This window comes from Hypanus sabinus, chromosome 7 (assembly GCF_030144855.1).
Source record: "Hypanus sabinus isolate sHypSab1 chromosome 7, sHypSab1.hap1, whole genome shotgun sequence".
Classification (NCBI taxonomy): domain Eukaryota; kingdom Metazoa; phylum Chordata; class Chondrichthyes; order Myliobatiformes; family Dasyatidae; genus Hypanus; species Hypanus sabinus.
Window position 1 is genome coordinate 57,148,510 of NC_082712.1, and position 13,925 is coordinate 57,162,434.

A 13,925-nucleotide genomic window follows, 5' to 3' on the forward strand; every position below is an offset into this window, starting at 1 on the left:
TGTATCATCAGCAAATTTAGCCACAAATCCATTAATCCCATTGTCCAAATCATTGACATGCATCATAAAAAGCAACGGTCCCAACACCAACCCCTGTGGAACTCCACTGGTAACTGGCAGCCAGCCACAATAGGATCTCATTATTCCCACTCTCTGTTTTCTGTCCATCAGCCAATGCTCCACCCATGCTAGTAACTCCCCTGTAATACCAGGGGCTCTTATCTTGCTCAGCAGCCTCATGTGCAACACCTTGTCAGAGGCTTTATGAAAATCTAAGTACACCTCATCTACTGCATCTCCTTTGCCTACCCTGATTGTAATTTCCTCAAAAAATTGCAGTAGGTTAGGCAGGCAGGATTTTCCTTTCAGGAAACAATGCTGGCTTTGGCCTATTTTATCATGTGCCTCCAGGTACTCCGAAATCTCATCCCTAACAATTGATTCCAACAACTTCCCAACCACTGATGTCAGGCTAACAGTTCTATAGTTTCCTTTCTGTTGCCTCACACCATTCTTAAATAGCGGCAAAACATTTGCAATTTTCCAGTCATCTGGTACAATGCCAGAATCTATTGAATCTTGAAAGATAATTGTTGATGCCTACACAATCTCTCCAGCTACTTCCTTCAGAACCCAAGGGTGTATTCCATCAGGTCCAGGAGATTTATCCACCCTCAGACAATTAAGCTTCCTGAGCACCTTCTCAGTCATAATTTTCACTGCACATACTTCACTTCCCTGACATTCTTGAATGTCCGGTATACTACAGACATCTTCCACTGTGAAGACTGATGCAAAATACGCATTCAGTTCCTCTGCCATCTCTGCATCTCTCATTACAATATCTCTAGCGTCATTTTCTATTGGTCCTATATCTACTCTTAACTCTCTTTTACCCTTTATATATTTAAAAAAGCTTTTGCTATCTTTTTGATATTAGTTGCCAGCTTCCTTTCATAATTCATCTTTTGCCTTTCTAACGACCTTTCTAGTTTCCTTCTGAAAGTTTTTAGCCCAGGCCCCTGACACACTTTCTTTCTCTTTCTCTACCCACGCCATCTGCCCATCACCCACACTCACCTTTCACTGGGTCCTATCCCCTTTCCCACCCTCTTCCTATCTGCCCCCCCACCTCCCCTAACTGGTTCCATGCTCCACCTTCCTGTCCTATCAGATTCCATCAAATGCAGCCCTTTGTTGCCTCCACCTATCACCTCCCAGCTTCTGTCACTATTTTTACTCTTCCCTCCTCCACCAGTCCTCCTCATCTCTTTAGTGTGGCAATCTCTCTCCTATGATTCAGTCCAGATAATGGGTCTCAACCCAAAACAACTGTTGTCCATTTCCCTCCACAGCTGCTACCTGGCCAATTTATTGTTCATTTCCCGAGATTCTTTATCTCCCAGTCTACCTCACACACCCCACATTTAATTTGCTTTGCTGGCTTGCACTTTCTCTGTAATTACAGCACCATATTCTTCATTCTGTACTCTTTTTACTTCCTCCAGTCTCTTGCATGTTGTATATGTTATGATCTGTTTAGAAAACATGCAAACAAAACTTTTTCACTAATTTCGGTAAATGTGACATTCAACAAATCCTACTGTCAGTAATTTTAAGAGCAGTTTAAAGTGTCTTAATTTTTATATGTTTTAGATTTTAATTATTTTAATCAATTGCAACTTTTTAAACCTGTCTATGATTTTCAGAGCCTTTTAAGAGCAGTACATCTGGTCTTTGTCCTCGTCTTTGTCCATGGGTTGTCAGAAGGTCCCAACGCAGAATCTCAATGTCATAACTGAAGACTCAGATTGCAAGATGGACATAAAACTGAGACCTGGAGCTCATTGGTGTCTGCACTGCCTTAAAATGCTGTCAGAGTGACAGAACCAAATCAAGAAGTCTAGTCAGATTGACAATATTCAGGCCCACCTCACACTGTGGAGAACAAATAGGATCTTGGGGTTTTTCAATGAGAAACGTGCCTTCAATGACATAAGAAATCAGATGTTGAAATCAACTAAACACTGCAGGCAGTGATTTATAAAGAAATTTTGGATTGCACGATAAAATCATGGAGTAATAAAGCACAGAAACAGGCCTTTCAGCCTAATTAGCCCATGCTTTCAAAGTTACCCTTTTAAGCTAGTCCCATTTGCCTCATAGCTCTGTAAACCTTTCCTGTCCATGTACCAGCCAAGTGTTTTTTTTAATATTGTCACTGTAAATTGGAGAACTGCCTCATTGAGTACCTCCACACCATTCAGCACAAGCCGGACTTCCTGGTGGCCAAACATTTTAATTCCCATTTTCATTCCAGTTCCGACATGTCGGTCTATGGCCTCCTCTTGTGTCAAGATGACCCACCCTCAGAATGGAGGTGCAATACCTGATATTCCATATGAGTACCCTCCCACCTGATGATATGACTTTTCACTTCTTCTCACCTGCCTATGACTTTCCCCCTGGGTTCTCTACTCCTTCCCTTTCTCTCATTGTCGGCTCTCCTGCCCTATCGGATTCTTTCTCTCCAGCCCTTGACCTTCCTCACCGACCAGCTAGCCTCTTTCCCCTCCCTTCACCTTTTTATTTTGGAATCTTCCCCCATTCCTTCTCAGTCCTGAAGAAGAGTCTCAACCCAAAACATCGACTGTTTACTCTTATCCATAGATACTGCCCGACGTGCTGAGTTCCTTCAGTGTTTTGTGTGTATTGCTATTGTACCTGCCTTTACTCTATCTAGCAGCTCATTCCACTTATATATCACCTTCTGCACGAAGACGTTTCCCCTCAGCTTCCTTTTAGCCCTTTCGCCTGTCACACTCACCCTAAACTTATGCGCTCCTAGTTTTTGATTCTATTTCTCCACGAAAAGGACTGTGCATTCACCCTATGCCCCTTAGGATATTTTTCACCTCCATTAGGTCACCCTTCGGTCTCCTACACTGCAAGGGAAGAAGGCATGGCTGACATGAACTCTCCCTGATACTTGGAATGGTGTGTAATATTGACCCTGTGTACAGTATTGGGTTTCCTTTTCTTCGGTACTCAGCTCTCATTTCCATGTTACTGACAAGATATTTTTGCCTTTATAAATGGACTAAAGGCTGGAAATCAGGCATCTGTAATATAAAGAAGAAGAAAGCCCTTAACTCTGAGCAGAGTCATCAGGACACCATCATGTCATTGTTTTTTTAGCAGGCTATCTCATTTTTACGAGGCCGAGTTGCTAGGTCGACACTCAACCCAGCACGGATGGAAACTGTGCAAGGGAGCCGGCTGGATTCGAACTCCAGAGCATTCGCTCTGAAGTCCAGCGCTGATGCCACTATGCCACCAGAGCACTGATATATTGCCATCAGAATGGAAGGTGGACATTCGATCCATCTGAATACCAAGTCCATCGAGCAATTCCATCAATCCCAATCTCCCACTTATTTCCCTGTACTCTCCCTCACATTCCATCAACACTACCCACCTGATTCCTGTGCCGTCCACCTCCTATGCCAATTAACCCACCATCCAACATGCCTTAGGGATGTGGGGGGGGGGGGTGGAATCTGAACCCTCAGGGAAAACCTGTATGGTTGCAGGAGTTCAACTAAACTCAGCACAGGCATCACTGGAGTTCAGAATGAGAGCTGAGCCTCAGTAAGGCAGCACCTATATCTACTGCACAAACATTTCACCCTGGCTCCATGGCTGAGTTAGTTTGATAAATGCAAGAGAAGACCAAGTGGTGATTGTTTTCAGGAACTTGAGCTCTTTTAGAAAATAAACAGCTTGAACTGTGAGAACCTTCTCATTTTAGCCTCAAGAATGTTTTTGTAGAATCATAGATATCTATGAGACAGGAGGCGATCCAGTCCAGCTTACCTAAAAATGGGAAGCTACATGGCTAATTTCAAAGGTTCAAAGGTTCATTTATTATCAAAGTATGTATCCATATACAACTCTGAAATTTGTCTTCTCCAGATAGCCAGGAAACAAAGAAAGGACACGAAAGTCATTCAGAGAGAAACATTAAACCCACGCCGCCCGCACAAAAAAGAATGGCAACAAACGCAACAACAACACCCTTAGTTTCCAAGTTAATTTCTTTAGCTGATGGGATTTTGAGATCAGAATCAGTTTTTAATATCACTGGCATATGTCATGAAATTTGTTAACTTATGGACAGCAGTGTATATATATAAAATAGTAAAATTAAAAATAGTAGTGCAAAACAGAAGAAATAAAAAATGACAGGCAGTGTTCATGAGTTCAATATCCATTTAGAAATCAGATGGCAGAGGGGAAGAAGCTGTTCCTGAATCACTGAGTGTGTGCCTTCAAGCTTCTGTACCTCCTTCCTGATGGTAAAAGTGAAAAGAAGGCACGTCAGTAATAACGGACAGTGCCTTTCCGAGGCACCACTCCTTGAAGATATCTTGGATATTATGGAGGCTAGTAGCCATAATAGAGCTGACTAATTTTACAAATTTCTGTAGCTTCTTTCAATCCTGTGCAGTAGCCCCATACCAGATGGTGATGCAGCCTGTCAGAGTTCTCTCCACAGTACATCTGAGGAAGTTTTCAAGTGTTTTTGGTGACATTTCAAATTTCCTTAAACTACTAATGAAATATAGCCACTGCCTTACCTTTTTTATAGCTGCATCGAAATGTTGAGACCAGGTTAGATCCTCAGAGATACTGACACCCAGGAACTTAAAATTGTTCTCTCTCTCCACTTCTGATCCCTCTGTGAGGATTGGTTCGTGTTCCATCATCTCTTTGGTCTTAGTAATGTTGAGTACAAGGTTGTTGCTGCAACATCACTCAGCTGGTATATCTCACTCTAGTACGCCCTCTTGTCTCCATCTGAGATTCTGCCAACAATGGTTGTATCATCAGCAAATTTATAGATGGCATTTGAACTATGCAGAGGGAGGTACAGAGGTTCTGTAGTTTTTTTTATCAGGACTATAGAAATGATGGTGTTAAACAATGAGCTGACATCCTGACATAGGTGTTTGTATTGTCCAGATGATCTAAGGCCACATGAAGAGCCATTGAGATCGCATCTGCCGTAGACCTACCTATTGTGGTGATTGGCACATTTCAGTGGGTTGACGTCCTTGCTGAGGCATGAGTTGATTCTAGCCATGACCAATCACTCAAAGCATTTCATTGCCGTAGATATGAGTGTTACTGTACAATAGTCATTAAGGCAGCTCACGCTACTCTTCTTGGGCACTCTTATAATAACTGTTGACCTTTGGAAACTGCATGGGAACTTCCAACCATAACAGCGAGAGATTAAAAATGTCTTTGAATACTTCCGCCAGTTGGTTGGCACAAGTTTTCAGAGCCTTACCAGGTACTCCATCAGGGCCTGCCACCTTGCGAGGGTTCACTCTCCTGAAAGGCACCTGACATCGGCTTCTGAGACAGGGATCACAGGGTCACCGGGTGCAGCAGGAATCCTCTCTTTCAAAGAGGGCATAAAAGGCATTGAGCTTATCTGGTAATGAAGAGTCATTGCTATTCATGCTATTAGGTTTCTCTTTGTAGGAAGTAATGGCCTGTAGACCCTGCCAGAGTTGACGTGCATCCGATGTCACCTCCAACCTCATTCGGAATTGCTTCTTCAGTCTGGAAATAGCCCTCCACAAGTCATTCCCAGTTTTCTTGTACAGATCTGGGTCGCTGACTTGAATGCCACAGATCTATGGCTGATATTCATTTAAAAGGAAATTAGGTAAATACAAGTGGGGAAAAGGAGAAAAAGTAGTGAGGTGAAAAGAGTGCAAGAAAAAAGGCTCCCTGGAAGATCATTGGTAAAATGGACCAGCTTATGTGCTTTGAATTATTCCCAAATACCCATGGAGGTCAGCTCAGCTGCTGTCTTACTAAAGGATGAAACAGGCTCAAGGACCTAACAGCTCATCCTGTCTATTATATTCCATGTGTAAATGGCTGTCAGGAGGTTTTGACATTTTTTTGTTGTTGTCACCTTTCTGCTGCACTTTTACCAGAATAAATTTGAAGGTACTTATCATTTCCACCCTGGCGTCTGTTTCCTCTATAACACACTGATAGAACTTCCTGCACTTGACCATTGATTTCAACCTTCGGATCTAAAACTTTACCTTCTGTGTTTTCACTCACTGAAACTATTTTGCTTCCCAGTCTTTGAGCTTTGCTTACTTCTCTTCTGAATATATTTCATGGCTGCTACACATTATCCCTACTCCCTAATTTCAATGGTCTTGCACCATTTTTTGACAACATTGCTATCTTTAAACTCAATCCTTCTGCCTTTCTTGGTGTTTTATTCATCCTTGAGATCAGGTATCTCTGGCAACTTCAGGAGTTGGTGGGGATTCTCTTGAACTACTAAAGTTGATGTGGTGAATATTTTCCAAGCAACTTAAAACACAAATGTTTTAGTTTGGGTCAAGAGTCACACATAGATCGGACTGGGAAAGGACAACAGATTTCCATCCATAAGACTATTTGGTTTAGTTTGATTTATTATTATTGTCATATGTACTGATATACAGTCAAAAACTTTGTTTGCATGCCATACATAAGTACATTGATGTAGTCAAAAGAAAACAGAATGCAGAATATAGTGTTCCAGTTTAAGAGAAAGTGCAGTGCAGTTAAACTAGAAGTATCATGACGAGATAGACTGGGAGATCAAGAACTCTTCCTTAGCATATGAAATCCATTCAAGAGTTTGATAACAGTGGATAAAAATTGTCCTTACCTCTGGTGGTACATGCTTATAAGCTTTTGTACCTTATGCCTGACAGGAGAGGGGAGAAGTGAGAATGATTGTGGTCCACGATTATGTTGGCTACTTCCCTGAAGTGTCAATGGAGGAGAGGCCGGTTTGCTTGATAGACTGGGCTGTGTTTACCCTGCAGTTCTTTGCAGACTTGTGCAGAACAGTTGCCATAAGCAGCTGTGATACATCTGGATGGGATGATATCTTTGGTTCATCTGTAAAAATTGTTGGGGACGTGCCAAATTTCCTTAGCCGAAGGAAATATAGGCTTTCTTGTACTTTCTTGGCTGTAATATTTAGTGAACATATTGGATTTTAACAATAAAAACTTATGTTCTGAAATTACATAAAACATCATGATTGGATTTGATTGTCATACTCCAAGATTAATTTGCCCAAAGCTCTGGTTCAATAGTCCAGTAATCAAGATTCAAGGTTGTGTATTGTCATTTCCAAGACACAAGTATAAGGAGAATAAAGTAATTGTTACTCCTCATCTCATGCAGCACAAAAAACACAATTAGACAAAGAACATTATTATAAAAACACAATAAATATAAATACATAAGATAGCTTATATACATAAATTGATTGTATGTCCGTAAAGTGATGCTAGGCAAAGGAGTGTTTGTATATAAGATGACTGACAGGAAATGCTAATATAGTGATGCTGTGGGTGTGGAGGAATGGGTTAGTTGGTGAAGGTGTCGATCATTCTTACTGCTTGATGAAAGTCACCGTTTTTCAGTCTGCTGCTGCTGTAGATGCTACATAGCCTCCTTCCTGATGGGAGTGGGAGAAACAGTCCATGAGCAGGGTGGATGGGATCTTTCTTAATGTTGCTGGCCTTTGTCCAGCACCTTTCTGAATTTATATCCCTGATGGTGAGTAGACTAAGGGCAGTTTTGACTACCTGTTGTAGGGCCTTCCTGTCGGCCACAGTGCAGTTTCTGGAACGTGCAATGATGAAGCATGTTAGGATGCCCCCTGCTGCACATCTGAAGAAGGATTTGAGTATTGATGTGCATTGTCCAGCTCCCTTCAGCCTGCTCAGAAAGCAGAGGCATTGGTAAGTTTTCTTCATTCTGCAGGATGTGCTCTGGGTCCATGAGAGGTTGTGTGAGATGCACACTCCCAGGAGTTTGAAATTGCTTGCAGATTCCACTGCAGTGCCGCTGATGTAAAGAGGGGTGTGACTGGTACGGGTTCTCCTGAAGTCGATTACCATTTTCTTTGTCTTGATGGCATTGAGGAAGAGGTTATTTACCTGGCACCAGGCCTCAAGCTCTTTGATCCCCTCTCTGTAGACCATCTCACTGTTTGTGATAAACCCCACCACTGTCATGTCATTGGCGAACTTGACAATGAGATTACTCAGGTGTTTGGCCATGCAGTCATGTGTGAGGACAGTGTACGGCAGTGTGCTCCGTAACAGCCCTGGGGCATCTGTGTTGAAGATGATGAGGAGGGAGGGTCAATTTTGCACCCTTACTATCTGAGATCTGTTGGTTAGGAAGTCTAACACCCAGTTACTACAATATTAAATTCTGTCCTTTTGTCGGCAACTTTGAGCTCTGGTAGACTACCTAGGAACAACTGATGACAAGTTGTAACAACATCCTTTGTTGACAACTTTTGGGGCACCTTTCTGACACAAAAACTGTGTGTTTTTAGTTCCCCACACAGGCTACATCATAAGGCACATCAATCTGCACAACAGCTAATTACCTTTTGGAGTAAAGGAACATGGTAGTCAATCTGAGCACAGCAAATATAATGAAATATGATCAATATAACAATTTCATGATGTCTATGAAACATTGGCTTGATGAACAGAGTCCCTCACCTCTTCCTTTTCAACATACTGCTTTTGCATCAATCTGAGAAAGAAATGGTGACTTGGTATTTTTGGAGACATGATATTAGTTCATAAGACCATAGGATATAGGAAAATAGAATATACAGCATAGAACTGTATAGCATAGTACATGCCTCTGGTCTACGATATTGTGGCAACCTTTTAACCAATTCCATAGTTAACTCTTCTCTCCTACACAGCACGAAACCAACCATTTTTCTTTCATCCATGTATTTGAATTCTTAAATGACTCCAATGGATCAGCCTCACCGCCATGTCTACCAGTGCCAAACTGTGTCAAACCTACTTCTGACTCCTCCGCTAAGCTTTCTTCTACTCGATTTACTAGCATGTCTTCTGATATTAGCCATTGCTACCCTAGGAAAAAGGGCCTCTATCTATGCCTCTTAAGATTTTATACTCCTCTATCAAGTCAGCTCTGAAGAGAAGAACCCGAGCTTGCTTAACCTTTGCTCATGCAAAGCGTTCTCTAATCCAGGAACTATCCTGGTAGAGCTCCTCAGGTTTATAAAGCTGCAACATTATATCATGGCTCTTGAACTCAATCCCTCAAGTAATGAAGGGCAACACACAATACGCCTTCTTGGCACTCTATCAACTTGTGATGGAATTTTGAGCGACCTATGGCTATGAACCCAAAGATCTTTCTTGTCCTCCACAATGTTATTAACCCTGTAATCTACATTCAAGTTCCAGTTAAGTCAAATCATATCAAGTTTATTGTCATTTAACTATATACATATATATAAAACGTCTATAACCATGTAATGTAGATAGAAACAAGACGTTTCTTTGAACCATGGTGTAAAGTTCGACCTTCCAAAGTGAATCACTTCACACTTGTCTGATTAAACTCACATCAGGGACTCTCTTGGTCCAGCTCTGCATCTATCAGTGTCTCATTATAGCCTGTGGCAACCTTCTACACTATCCACAACGCCACCAACCTTTGTGTCAACTGCAAACTTATTAACCCAGCCTTCCACTTCCTCATCCAAGTCACATATAAAAATTACGAAGAGCAAGATCCAAGTACACAACTAGTCACTGAATTCCAGGCAAGATGTGCTCCGTCTACAACCACCCTCTGTATTCTATAGAAAAGCCACTTCTGTATCCACCAGCCAGGTTTCCCTGGATCCCATGCCTCCTGACTTTCTGAATGCGCCTACCATGGGGAACCTTGTCAAATGTTTTACTAAAATTCATATTTATACCACATCCACTGCTCTGTCTACATCAATTCATTTTGTAATTTCCTCAAATATAGTCAATTAGGCTTGTGAGGCATGAACTGCCCCTCACAAATCCACGCTGACTATCCCTTATAAAACTGTGTTTTGCCAAATACTCATAAATCCTCCATTAATTTGCCCACCGTTGACATAAAACTCACAAGTCTATAATTCCCAGGATTTTGCCTATTAACTTTGTTGAGCAAAGGAACTTTTTCCATCTTCCAATTCTCTGTGAATTAGCTGACTGGTGGCATATTGGCATCAGTGCTGGACTTCGGAGCGAAGGCTCCCGAGTTCGAACCCAGCCGGCTCCCTTGCATGCTTTCCATCCTTGCTGGGTTGAGTGTCGAGCTAGCAACTCGGCCTCATAAAAATAAGAGGGCCTGCTAAAAAAAATGCCTTCATGATGGCGTCCTGATGACTCCACCCGGAGTTAAGGGCTTTCTTCTTCTTCTTCTTCTTCTTCTTCTTCAATTCTCCAGAGGCCAGGCAGAATGCAAAGGTCATTGTCATTGCCACAGCAACCTATTTTCATAGTTACATCCTCAAAAAACTCCAGAAGATTAGTCAAGCATGATTTTCCGTAAATCCATGCTGACTTGGGCTGATCCTTCTACTGCTATCCAAATGTGTTGTAATTTCCTCTTTTATAATTGACTCCAGCATCTTGCCCACCACTGACGTCGGGCTAACCGGTCAATCTAGGAGGCAATTCTAGATTTAGTGTTGTGCAATGAACCAGATTTGATCAGGGACCTCAAGGTAAAGGAACCATTAGGAGGTAGTGACCATAATATGATATGTTTTAACCTACCATTTGAGAAGGAGAAGGGAAAATCGGATGTGTCAGTATTACAGTTGAACAAAGGGAACTATGGAGCTCTGAGGGAGGAGCAGGCCAAAGTTCAATGGAACAATACCCTAGCAGGGAAGACAGTGGAACAAAAGTTGCAGGTATTTCTGGGAATAATGCAGAAGGTGCAGGATCAGTTCATTCCAAAGAGGAAGAAAGATCCTAAGGGGCGGCCGTGGCTGATGAGGGAAGTAAAGGGCAGTATAAAAATAAAAGAGAAGAAGTATAACATAGCAAAGATGAGCGAGAAACCGGAGGACTGGGAAACTTTTAAAGAGCAACAGAAGATAACAAAAAAGGCAATACGCCCAGAAAAAATGAGGTATGAAGGTAAACTAGCCAAGAATATAAAGGAGGATAGTAAAAGCTTCTTTAGGTATGTGAATAGCAAAAAAAGTAGTTAAGACCAAAATTGGGCCATTGAAGACGGGTGAATTTATTATGGGGAACAAGGAAACAGCAGATGAGTTGAACAGGTACTTTGGATCTGTCTTCACTAGGGAAGACACAAACAATCTCCCAGATGTAATAGTGGCCAGAAGAACTAGGGTAAAGGATGAACTGAAGGAAATTTATAATAGGCAAGAAACAGTGTTGGATAGACTGTTGAGTCTGAAGGCTGATAAGTCCCCGGGACCTGATGGTCTGCATCCCAGGGTACTTAAAGAGGTGGCTCTAGAAATCATGGACACATTGGTAATCATTTTCCAATGTTCTATAGACTCAGGAACAGTTCCTGCTGATTGGAGGGTGGCTAATGTTGTCCCACTTTTCAAGAAAGGAGGGAGAGAGAAAACAGGGAATTATAGACCGGTTAGCCTGATGTCAGTGGTGGGAAAGATGCTAGAGTCAATTATAAAAAAGGAAAGTACGACACATTTGGATAGCAGTAGAAGGATCAGTCTGAGTCAGCATGGATTTATGAAGGGAAAATCATGCTTGACTAATCTTCTGGAGTTTTTTGAGGATGTAACTATGAAAATGGACAAGGAAGAGCCAGTGGATGTAATGTACCTGTACTTCCAGAAAGTGTTTGATAAAGTCCCACATAGGAGATTAGTGGGCAAAATTAGGGCACATGGTATTGGGGGCAGAGTACTGACATGGACTGAAAATTGGCTGGCTGACAGGAAACAAAGAGTAGCGATTAACAGGAACCTTTCAGAATGGCAGGCTGTGACCAGTGGGGTACCGCAAGGTTCAGTGCTGGGACCGCAGTTGTTTACAATATACATTAATGATTTAGATGAAGGGATTAAAAGTAACATTAGCAAATTTGTCGATGACACAAAGCTGGGTGGCAGTGTGAAATGTCAGGAGGATGTTATGAGAATGCAAGGTGACTTGGACAGGTTGTATGAGTGGGCAAATGTATGGCAGATACAGTTTAATGTGCATAAATGTGAGGTTATCCACTTTGGTGGCAAAAACAGGAAGGCAGATTACTATCTAAATGGAGTCAAGTTAGGAAAAGGGGAAGTACAACGAGATCTAGGTGTTCTTGTACATCAGTCAATGAAAGCAAGCATGCAGGTACAGCAGGCAGTGAAGAAAGCTGATGGCATGCTGGTTTTTATAACAAGAGGAATTGAGTATAGGAGTAAAGAGGTCCTTCTGCAGCTGTACAGGGCCCTGGTGAGACCCCACCTGGAATATTGTGTGCAGTTTTGGTCTCCAAATTTGAGGAAGGACATTCTTGCTATTGAGGGAGTGCAGCGTAGGTTCACAAGGTTAATTCCCGGAATGGCGGGACTGTCACATGTTGAAAGATTGGAGCGACTGGGCTTGTATACACTGGAATTTAGAAGGATGAGAGGGGATCTGATTGAAACATATAAGATTATTAAGGGATTGGACATACTGGAGGCAGGAAGCATGTTCCTGCTGATGGGTGAGTCCAGAACTAGAGGCCACAGTTTAAGAATAAGGGGTAGGCCATTTAGAACAGAGATGCGGAAAAACTTTTTCACCCAGAGAGTGGTGGATATGTGGAATGCTCTGCCCAGAAGGCAGTGGAGGCCAAGTCTCTGGATGCATTCAAGAGAGAGTTAGATAGAGCTCTTATAGATAGTGGAGTCAAGGGATATAGGGAGAGGGCAGGAACGGGGTATTGATTGTGTATGATCAGCCATGACCGCAGTGAATGGTGGTGTTGGCTAGAAGGGCCGAATGGCCTACTCCTGCACCTACTGTCTATTTTCTATTGTCTATTCCCTCACTTCCCATAGTATTCTGGGGTATACCCTGTCAGTCCCTCCTCAAAATCTCCATGCTGCCACTTTCTTAACCCCAACATGTTCCAGCACATTAACCTATACTACTATAACTTCACATTTGTCAGGGCCCATCTCACTGGTGAATACTGTAGCAAAGGATCTCACCTACCACCTCTCTCTCCAGGTATGTTTTCTCCTTTATCCATGAGCAGTCCTATCCTCACTCCAGTCATCCTCAAGTTCTTGACGTATATGAAGAATGCCTTGGGGTTTTCCTTAATCCTTCTTGCCAATGCCTTCTCATGTCCCTTTCTAGCTCTCCTAATTCCTTTCTTAAGCTCCTTCTTGGCTACCTTATAGCTCTCAAGAGCCCTGTCTGATTATTGTTTCCTAAACTTCAAGTATGTTTCCTTGTTCCTCTTAACAAAATGCTTGACCTCTCTTGTCAACTATCGTTCATTCACCATATCATCCTTTCCCTGTCTCAAAGGGACAAACTTATCCAGAAGCTCATGCAAGGAGTCCCTAAATACCCTCCATATTTCCCCGAGAACATCTGCTCCAAGTTCCTTGGTGTCTACCTAGTCCATGGCTATGATAAAGGTCAGGCAGTTGTGGTCACTGTTTCTGAAATGCTCACCCTCTGGAGATCTGTTACCTGACCAATTTCATTGCCTAGTACTAGATCCAGTATGGCCTCTTCTCTAGTTATCCTAGCTACATATCATGTCAGGAATCCTTCTGGGACACATCTAACAAATTCTGCCCCAACTAAAGCTTCTGAACTAAGGAGTTAGCAAACAGTACTAGGAAAGTTGAAGTCACCCATGACCACAACCCTGTTAATTTTGCTCCTTTTCAAAATCTGCCTCCTGATCTGCTCCTTGGTGTCTCTATTGTTTCTGGGGGCGCTATAGGATTAAAGTTCAAAGTTCATTTATTTTCGAAGTATGTATACATTTTG